The 10,149-nt window shown below is 36.5% G+C and overlaps 1 long non-coding RNA gene across 1 annotated transcript; it reads left to right on the top strand.

The window, feature by feature from the left end:
- The first annotated feature begins 4,987 nt into the window (after positions 1 to 4,987).
- On the top strand, positions 4,988 to 6,143 carry LOC148192809 (uncharacterized). The gene is made up of 2 exons (XR_015781938.1): positions 4,988 to 5,551; positions 5,650 to 6,143. It is a non-coding gene; the product is annotated as an uncharacterized LOC148192809 (long non-coding RNA).
- Positions 6,144 to 10,149: the final 4,006 nt, after the last annotated feature.

Raw genomic sequence — 10,149 nt, 5'->3', positions numbered from 1 at the left:
TTGTGGAGGCATTTAATGTTTTGACTCGTAAACCTCTAATGGTTAGCTGAACGTTCTCAACACAAAAGACATGCCCTTAGAAATTATGATGGAATTTTTTTCTCTTATTTCAAAACCTGGTATTGATCTGAACACTAGTACAATAAGGGGATACGACAGCGGTTATTTTCGCCTATGGACAGCGGTTTTTGAACCGAGTCATATACAGACGAGACAAAAAGTAAACAACTTTATGCCTCGGTTGGGAACCGGAACAAAAAAGTGGAGGATTTCGCCTCGGTTTAAAAGAACCCGATGCAGTAGATTTTTCATTTTTTTATTTTTTTTCAACAGAATTTTATGCCTCAGTTCCTCTGAACCGAGGTAGTATGTCTTTTTTTATTTTAAGGATTATTACTGTGTTTGAGTTCCCACTTCGGCACAAATTTTTCCAACAGTGGAAATAGTCTCCACAAGATATAATCCCCGCAAAGTGTCTGCCCCTAGAACTATTGCATCACTACCTACACCGTAAAATGGAAAAACAAACAAAGTAAGATTAAACCATTAATAAACAACATGAAGGTGGAAGAAATATTAACAAATAATCAGAAACAAGTAGTGAATCTAATGGACTAGATAATTTACAGAGGATGATACCATCAGCTTCTCGCAATATCTCATCCAAATGAGTCAATCCCTGTTACAATTTACAAACAAAAGATGCAGTTCAAAAGCACACACACCAATAATCGACTTTATGAAACTTCATCTTCTTCTAATCTTGGCTTAACGGTTTGCAATAAAATGGATTGAATTGAAGAAATAGAGCGTCCAGAAAACGCACCAGAAGATGCTCCAAATTGGTAGGAAGCAGCGAGAGCGGTGGGGAAGTGCCGATGGAACCAGTGCCGATGGATGCAGTGCCGATGGAACCAAATCCGACTCAATAGAACCCAACCAGATCCAACTCAAATTCAAGCCAAGCCAGCCCAAACACAAACTCCGAATCAAATTCAGAAAACCCTAGAGCTTTAAGAGAAGGGGGTCGAAAAGAAGAGGGCCGAAAGGAAGGGTAGGCAAAGGGCGGTGGGCGGTGGTGGCACGACAACAAGGGTAGTGGACGCGCGACGAGAAATGAGTGAATGAGTGGTGGTGGAGGCGCAGCAAGGGAGGGGAGCAGTGGTGGAGAACGCGAGCAATGGTGGAGAACGCGATAGAAGAAAGGGGAGCGCCGCCACGGAGGCGCGACGAGCAGCGGTGGGGGAGGTGCGACGAGCAGCGGTGGGGGAGGCGCGACGAGCAGCGACGGGGGAGGCGCGACGAGCAGCGGCGAGTAGTGGTAGGGAGGAGCGTCAAGCAGTGGCAGTGGAGATGCAGAGGAAGAAGAAAGTTGGACGGGTTTTGGATGCTGCGGAGATAAAAGAAGAACGAAGAGCGCTTAGGGTTAATGAAACAATACTGCTCCGCTATTCACCTGACCCGATGCTAAACATGAATTATACGCCTCGGGTGCACACAACCGAAGCATAAAAGCCTCGTTCAAATTTACAAAGACCCTATTGCCTCGGGTCCAAGGGCAACCGATGCCAATATACACTTTATGTCTCGGCTTTTCGTGAACTGAGGTCTATAAACTCGCTGAAATTGCAAAAATGCCACCACATTTTCATTTGTTTCGGTTTTCGTAGAACCGATGTCTATATGGCGCGTTAAAAACCAGTTTTTTTACTAGTGGAAGTAGTGATGCCGAGGACGAGCGCTCATATGGTTTCTTGTGGTTTCATGGGGATGTTGTTTAGCCCCTCGGTCGTCCTTCCTTGCTATGCTTTCTTTTGATCGTCCAATCCACTCCGAGAACGCAATCCACTCTGATGGGTTGTTGACATGCAGAAGATACTATGACGCTCAAGTCAGATATGTTTCATAAAGAGGTGTCTATTTTGTTAGGATAAAACAGGGTGTCTTTACCTAGACATCAATCATATATTTATAGAGTTTGTGGCAGCCAAACTCATTGATTAACCATTAATGCAATATATTTGTCGCAACCGGGATCACGACGGGACGGCGAGCCGAAAAACAAAGAGGTTTGAGAAATAGATTCGTGGAGTCGCTACCATAATTTATTATGGAAAAACTATGGAAAACCATAAAATAAGACATGGTCTACGAAAAGAGATTTTCAGGTTCGGGAATCGGTTACGCGTAAGGAAGGTGTTAGCACCCTATCGCGCCTGCCCAAAGGTAGTACCTTTAGTTAAATGTATAAAGTTGACATGGTTTTGCAAAATGTTAATTTTCCCTGAACAAAATAATAAAATAAAATAAAAAAACTATTAAGAAACAAAAAAATATTTTTTGTTTTATGAACCTGACAAGAATTGACCTTGGTCCTACGTACATCCATTTATAATGGACAATCAGGGATCACGTAGTTCTTTATGTAGAAAAAGGTTTGTGAGTTTGTTTGAAAATTATTATTGATTGATTTAGATTTTTGAAAAGTGAATCCGAAAAAGATTTGGTTTAACAAGATTGACATCTTTTTTGGTTTTGAATATTTTTTGTATTTTTTTATTTGTTTAAGAATGGTGGGAAAAAAGAGAGAAACCGGCCATAGGCCGATACATACTTATAAAAAAAATATTATAATTTAAAAAAAAACATTATTTGTGTGTAGGAAAAAAAAGCAAACCTTTAGAAAAAAACTTCAGAGTACAATAAAAAGAGAAAAAATAATGGTATAGAGGTGAGATACCTTTTAGCTTTCACTATTCTCCCAGTTCTCCCTCTCTTTTGGCAGAGTTGCTCTAACCTGAGAACTTACTTTTCTCTATATTCTACAGTACTCTTGCTATCTCTATTATTTCAAAATATTTCTGCCTCTTTTTTTTTTTCTATGACAGAGTGCGTATTTATATACACACATTATAAGTGGAAATCTTGCCTTAATTGTGAATTAATTGACAATAAAACAAAATAGGGAAAAAAATGATCATGGTTGCCAGAAAACAAATTAAATAATATTCAAAACAATGATTATCATTATTGTCAGAAAATCATATTTTCCTCTTTAAGAGCAACTAATGCAACAAATTATACTAATATACTATTTTAATTATTGTTTATAATTATTAGCATAATATTAATTCAAATTATTACCGTATTAAACTAACATTTCAAAAATATTGTATTAAAGTCATTATTTTATCCCTTTTTACCCACCATTAATTATTATTATCTTATTTTTTATTATTTTTAAATAATTACTTACCCGGACGAAATTGGGTGTTGACAATATTTTTAGACAATCAAATCCAATAATCAATTATTAATACCGTATATTTGTAAAGCGTAAGGCCAATTTGGCTCATCGATACATGCTAATATACCTGTTAACTACTCATAAATGATCATTAACTCTTATCGATATATTTCATATAGTACAATTAGTATGATCAAAATTCTAGATAAAAAAAAAGATAATCTAATCAAAACAATTTGATATACATATTAATTATAATATAATTATAGTACCTATCTATTCCATTTCAAAACACTTAAGACAAATGTGTAAATTCAAACTCAAGTGGATGCAAGATAGATAACGATAAGCATGTATCTTTCGAAAAGAACATGTAAATATAGGTATATCCCGCAGACGTGATTCTCAACTCTATAGATCAAGATCATTACACAAATATTTGTACCTATTAATATGCTATGACTGTACAAGAATATTTTATCATTTTCGCATCCCTTAACATTTTAATCTGTTATTTAAACATTTAGGAAAGCAATTGAAATGTATATAACTTTTATTGAATACAATGAAATTATTCAAATTCAAAAATTGATTACAATAAAACCAATTAGAAGTTATACTCCATAAAAAAATTCTAGAATTCCCATCGGAACTATTTCGTTGCTCAAAAACTTTACATTTATTATTACGAAAATAATACTTTGACAGGAGAATTCAATTTTATACTCAAATGATATGGTGTGGTCCTAAATTTTGGTGAATATTCATTAAGGATAATTTTGAAAAGAAAAAAACAATGTTTTTTTAAATGATTGGTGCTTTTTTTTTTACATCCAGAATCCTTAATATTCCAAGTAGTATATATTTCTTCCTAGTGCTCATTTTGTATATATACTTCATTATATAATAAATAAGAATTAATTCAGGTTATAACCATAGGCTCCCAAAATACAATGATTACGATTGGTATTTATGACAACCATTAGGTTTACAATCCTTCACCATGCATGAAAATAGAGTTAGAACATCTTTGGTTTTCCCACTTGCCAAAGTGAAGAGCTATGCTCGATATCTGATACTGTTTTGTTCAAACGTTTACGTGCTGCAATTCGGTTCCCAAGAGAATGTCTGCTTTGACAATTAATGGCATAACACCACCAATATGGTCATTCCCAACAGCTAACAGCTGGAACGAACACCTATATTTCACAACATTCAGTTTCATAAATATACCAATATGTACCAATTACAAAAACAACAATGAACACAATGCACTTACAAAATCACAACGCTGTACATCGGCTAAGGAGATTATGCCGTGGGGATAAAATGCGTTGTAGTCCTTATGCAACCAATTACGAGCATTTGCTTTACACTTATTCATTCCTTCAATCATAACAGTCTACATCCACAAGACATGTCCAAAACATTACAACAACCAATATATATAACAACATACACTACAAGAAAAATGTTATTTACATACGGATTATTATATACGGATTTTGATCTGTAGATAAAAATTCCATTATATACGGATTTTATATACGGATAAATTAGATACGGATTTTTTCGTATATAATGAGAAAAAAATTTATATACAAATTTTCTGTATATAAAATCGGTATATAATGGTATGTCTTTTAGCGGAAGTTTTGCCAAAGATAAATCTATATATAAAATTTGTATCTAAGTAGGTTCTCTAGTTATATACGGATTTTATAATAAATATAAAAAAAAGTAAAAAACTAAACCTAATAGAAAACGTAAGAGTCAGAATCAATACTCCAAATTTCTCTTCGACTCCTTCTTCTTCCCTCTCGTCGAGCCATCGAGCCCCTCTTCTTCCTCACGACCTCTTGTTCTTCCTTCTCGAGCTCTTGTTCTTCACTCTCATCGAACCATTTTTATCCATCCCTTCTTCTCTAGCCTCCACTGCAAACGCCTCTTTCGTGTTACCCTCTCCTCGAACCCTAGCCGCTACCCCGTGCTCCATTACAAGGTTGAGGGGATTGGAGACCGCTCCACCAGTCATGCCTCCTCGTTGGCTCTCCCCTTGGAACCTTAACTCATTCTTAGACTCACGTGGAGACGACTGGAATGGTAGCGTCGAAGTCTCGTGCTTACTGACTAAAGCTTTCTCACTCACACTCGCTCACGGTCACTGGTAGAGAAGAAGAATGTCTCACACTAACTGTTCTTCTCGCTCACGCTCACTCAAAGAGAAGAAGTTCGTCCATTCTTCTCGTGTTCACTCACCTTGTTGTACATCATGCTCACCTGGGAGAGTTATTCGTTCAATCGGTAAGTTTCTTCGTTCAAACCTTCTTCTTTGCTCGTCCCCTAAATCCCTAAATCCTTAAGTCCATAAATCCCTCTCTTCTCTGTTGAGATTGATGCAGAATGGTCCGTTGTGGGGTTTGCGCAAAGATTCACCGAATATATTCGTTTGTTCTTGAATATGTAGTTGATTTTGATGAATAGAGCTTCTGAAATGTGAAAGACGGTGATGGACTTATTCCTAGGCCAAACCATGGAAGTGAGAGTGCAAAAGAAGAAGAGAGAGACCGGAGAGTGGGTCGCCGTTGATGCCAAGACCAAACCCCTCTTGGAGCTCCAGACGAGGTTAAATCACTTAGTTTTCTTCTTCATTACAATGTCCTATACTCTTATTTTCTGCTGTGAAACCTCAGACATTTGTCAACCATTATGCCAAGGAAATTGAAATTCCTACTTTGTATTTTGTATCATCAAATCTTATACTACATTTCATTGCTTTTTCTGTTTTGTTTTTCGTTGACAGGGTAGGTAGTATGTTTTGGAAGTTAATTTTACCTCTAGTTGACGAATGTCTTCTTTATCTTTAAATGTGGAATGACAGGTGAAGTTTGCCTTAGACATTGTGGTCCTGTATTGTAGCTTTGCAACAGTTTGCTTCCCTACTTATCCTGTATTAGGTTCCTCCCTCTATATAGTTCATTGGTCTATCATGATCCCATTTCAATTTAATTGGCCATGGAGCTTTCTCATTCTAGTGTCGTCTAATTCTTAGTTCTGGTGCATGTATTGTTCATGTGTTTTTTCAAATCATAATTGTAAACAAAAGCATTACAATTACTAGAACTTGCCACTGTTTTCAGTGGCAGCAGCTGGAAGAGATAGTCTTAGCTCCAAATCTGGTTTTGTGGTGTTGAAGGATGTTCCACCAAGGTCTACTACTGTAAAGCAATCCAACTGACAGTCTTGTTAATTCTAAGCTTTCACATATTAACCTTGAAAGTGAACTTTCATCTGCTAAAGCAGCAATGGAAGTGTCGCAAGCTGTGGTTGGAGTGTTAGGAAACATCAATTGGTGGTCTCCTTCTCTTAAAAAAAAGTAGTTTTTCTCTCTTCCTTTGGTCTGCATAAAATTGCATAGATATAAAAAAAATGAAGGTATGTATCACACTTGCCAAGTTTGGTTCTTTTCTGCTCTTCTTTATTTGCATATTCATTTTCTAAAAATGGTTAATTTTCTCCTATTAACTTTTGACTCGGAACTTAATTCATTGTTGATTCTCCATGAGCTTTATGCCTTCCCCCTTTTTCCCTTTTTTTCTTTTCATAGCCTCTGTTTTCTCCCTTTTTTCTCCAGATTCAAAGATCTGGGTGACCTTTAATGATTTTTGATACTTTCTTCATCAGAATCCTGGTTTTGAATTTAGTTTGGAAATCTGGGTCTGCTTTTTAGATCACATGTTTTCTTATGTATAATAAGCTTTTGGTTGGTACAGAAACTTTTGTTTCAAGTGTTTCACATTTATTTTTGTTTGTTCTGGAAACATTCTTTTAGTGATTCATTATAATAGAATATGGGTTGAAACAATTTATAATTTTGGTTACAGAAGTTTGAACTCAAGTTGGATTTGCATGATGACAAGGAAAAGCAGAAGGAATTGGAACTTTTTTTTTTGGAATATATATTATGCATTAAAGTTCAGAGCTCTTCCTTCGTTCGTTGCTTTAATTAATTTCATTTTTCAAGTTTTGTTATCTTTCATTCTTACACCGAATCATTGTTTGACCCATATTATTCATTACTTCTTATTCTATTACGGTGTAAATGTGTCGTTCCATTTGTGGAGTATTATAATATCTATTTGGCTCTTGTCTTCTTGAAACCCTTCATAAGAGTATTTAAAGACCTTGAATCCATATCCTGTAAATTTATTAACAATGTGCAATTTTGTGATAGTTTTAAAATCTTTTTCTTTATCAACTATAAGAGTATTTAAAGACCTTGAATCCATATCCTGTCTTGTTTACTTTTTGTTCAATACATTTGTTGTCTTTTCCATTTCTTCTGATTCGGGATGGTGTCAGTAGATGTGGTGGGGGTATAGTGTTTTCTTCCCCTATCAGGATCCAGTATTTATTTGTGTCTTTTTTTTTATGTTGTGTCATCTTTCAGGTATTTGAAACAAAATCCAGCCGAAGAATGTTTTCTCTTGTAGCATCCTTTGTTGTGCTTTTTCTTATAATATATTATCTTACTAGGTAATTGATCTTTCCCTCAGTTGTCAGCAATATGTTAGATCGGAAAAGAAGCTATTTGCTCTATTCCTCTAATTAGCTATACTCCGTGTAAGATGTTCCTTTGTGTTTGTATAAAGATTTTTGCGTTTCATTTTATCCACCCGGTAATGTCAATATCGCGTTTGTATACCAAAAAATATCCCTTCCTCTTTGATTTAGATTATGTACAATTCACCTATTTTATAGAAGATTCGTACTTTATTGGATGAACGTAAATATTTCCATAATTGTTGACGAAATCGGTCTAACAGGGAACTAGGCATTTGTTTGCTTATGGTATAGTCTCCTGATGAGTCAATATTTTATTCACTTCACTTAGTTTATTGTACCGAATTTAATCGGGAAATTGTGCTTAATTGTCCGGTATTTTCCCGTTTTTGATAATTGTGCTTAATTTGACCAAAAATTCTTATTTTAATTAATTTGAATTATTTGAGCTAATTATTTGCATTATTAATTGTAGGGAAATTGTTGGATAATATTTGGGACATTTGGAGGTGAAAAGAAATACCACATCAATTATGTTTTAAAATAAAATGAGAGAGGAGGTGTGGATTTAAATTATAGGGGTGCACATGGAGAAGGAGCTCACGGAGGTGCAGCCCATGAGCAATTTGGAGGTGCAGCCAGCAAAAGAAAAGAAGCACATGGCAAACGGCACCCACGGTCCAGCATAGAAGTGAAAACGTGGTGCTGGAAGAAAAAAATGATTCACGGTCCAGCAGGAAAAGCAGTTTGGAGAGCAAACAGATGGCAGCAGGGGCCCATGGAAATTAAGTGGAGTGCTGATTTTATTTGGTGATGGAAGTGGAGTCACGGGAACGGGTGCACATCCAGCACTCCAGCACAGCCACGTCCACACACTTGAGATACGGGTGGCAGCAAACAATCAACATATGTGGGAGGTTTTCGGTCCAGCAGAGAAAAGCATTCTTTGGAGGTGGCATGGAGAAAAAAAATGAAAATGAAAGCACACGTCAGTCCAGCTTTCATCCGCAAGCTTGCAGGGGTGTAGGAAGGAATGGAGGTGCACACGCCACGCAGCCCACATGAGATGCAGCCACATATTTCTTCATTACCCAGCAGAAGCCATGCCACGTCCACAAGTCCAGCAGGCACACGTTGAAATAAACCAGCCGCCACAGTAGAAAAGAGAGCTGACCTAATGGGGGAAACGGGGATTGAAGGGGATGTAACGTGAAATGGTGTCCAGCCGCCACCCTTTCTTTTTCTGCTTTTCACCTTTGAACATTTGCTGGTCCTTTAGGAATTCATTTCTTCTATTTGTTTAAGCAGTGTACACGGTTGGGTCTTACTCATGCTGGACCTATAAGGATTCATATATTTCCCATGTTAGCTCACTCATTTAGTTCTACTTCACTGATTAATATGTTTGCTTCGAATGCCATTCTCGCTGCAATACATTTTCATTTCTTACACTAGCTTGAATCTTGTTCTATTTTTCTTATTAATCTGGAATGTACCCTTGTCTCAATTAGCTCATCACTGCAACTTACTAGCATGGATTTATCTTTACAATTCACGTTGTTTACACAAGCTGAGATTTAAATTTGGTTCTCTTGGTTTAATTGTTCTGTAAGTTCATAATGGGGCTCTCGGTTTTGGAAAAATGAGGAGAATGAGATGGAAGAACCCACGTGAAGAGGTCACGTCCAGGGGAGAAAAAAAAAATTCATTTTAGCATTTGCTTTCATTTTGAAGTTCACAGTGCACATGGTTGGAGATAAAATCATATAGTTTTATTTTCATTGCTATTTTTATATCATATGTGATGGATGTGTCCTGGAGCTTTTCATTTCTTTTAACGTTGCATTTTATTTCGATTAAAGCATTTTTCATTTTAGTGTTGTCTATTTTGCCTGGTTGTGATACTTTAGTTATAATGTTAGTAGTGACCAATCAATTTAATTTTTATTTTTAATTGAAACCATTTTTATATTTCTGTTTGCATTCAAAATTCTTCACAAACCCCCCCCACTGCGTGTTTGACCTGAGACTTGAACCCAATTTGGTCCTTGAGAGACGACCTAGGAGTCACTTCCTAGTCTATACTGCATTCTTTTATGCACAACTTTTGTTGGGAGGTGCGACCCTTTCATCAAAATGGCGCCGCTGCCGGGGACCAACGGTTCGGTCTTAGGTCTTTTTGTTGTGTTTGTGTGTGTAGTGTTTTGTCTTGTGTTGTGATGTGATGTGATGTTCTGTTTTGTGTGTGCGTGTTGCATGTATAAATGTGTTGTGTTTTATTTGTTTCGTAATTTGTAGTATTTTTCTTTTTCCATGTCTACCTATTCTGAGTTTGTGAA

Source organism: Vigna umbellata, chromosome 9 (assembly GCF_029865625.1).
Source record: "Vigna umbellata cultivar VRB3 chromosome 9, Vumbellata_1.0, whole genome shotgun sequence".
NCBI lineage: Eukaryota > Viridiplantae > Streptophyta > Magnoliopsida > Fabales > Fabaceae > Vigna > Vigna umbellata.
The sequence above is the reverse complement of the archived record's forward strand: the minus strand, read 5'-3'. Positions and strand labels throughout refer to the sequence as shown.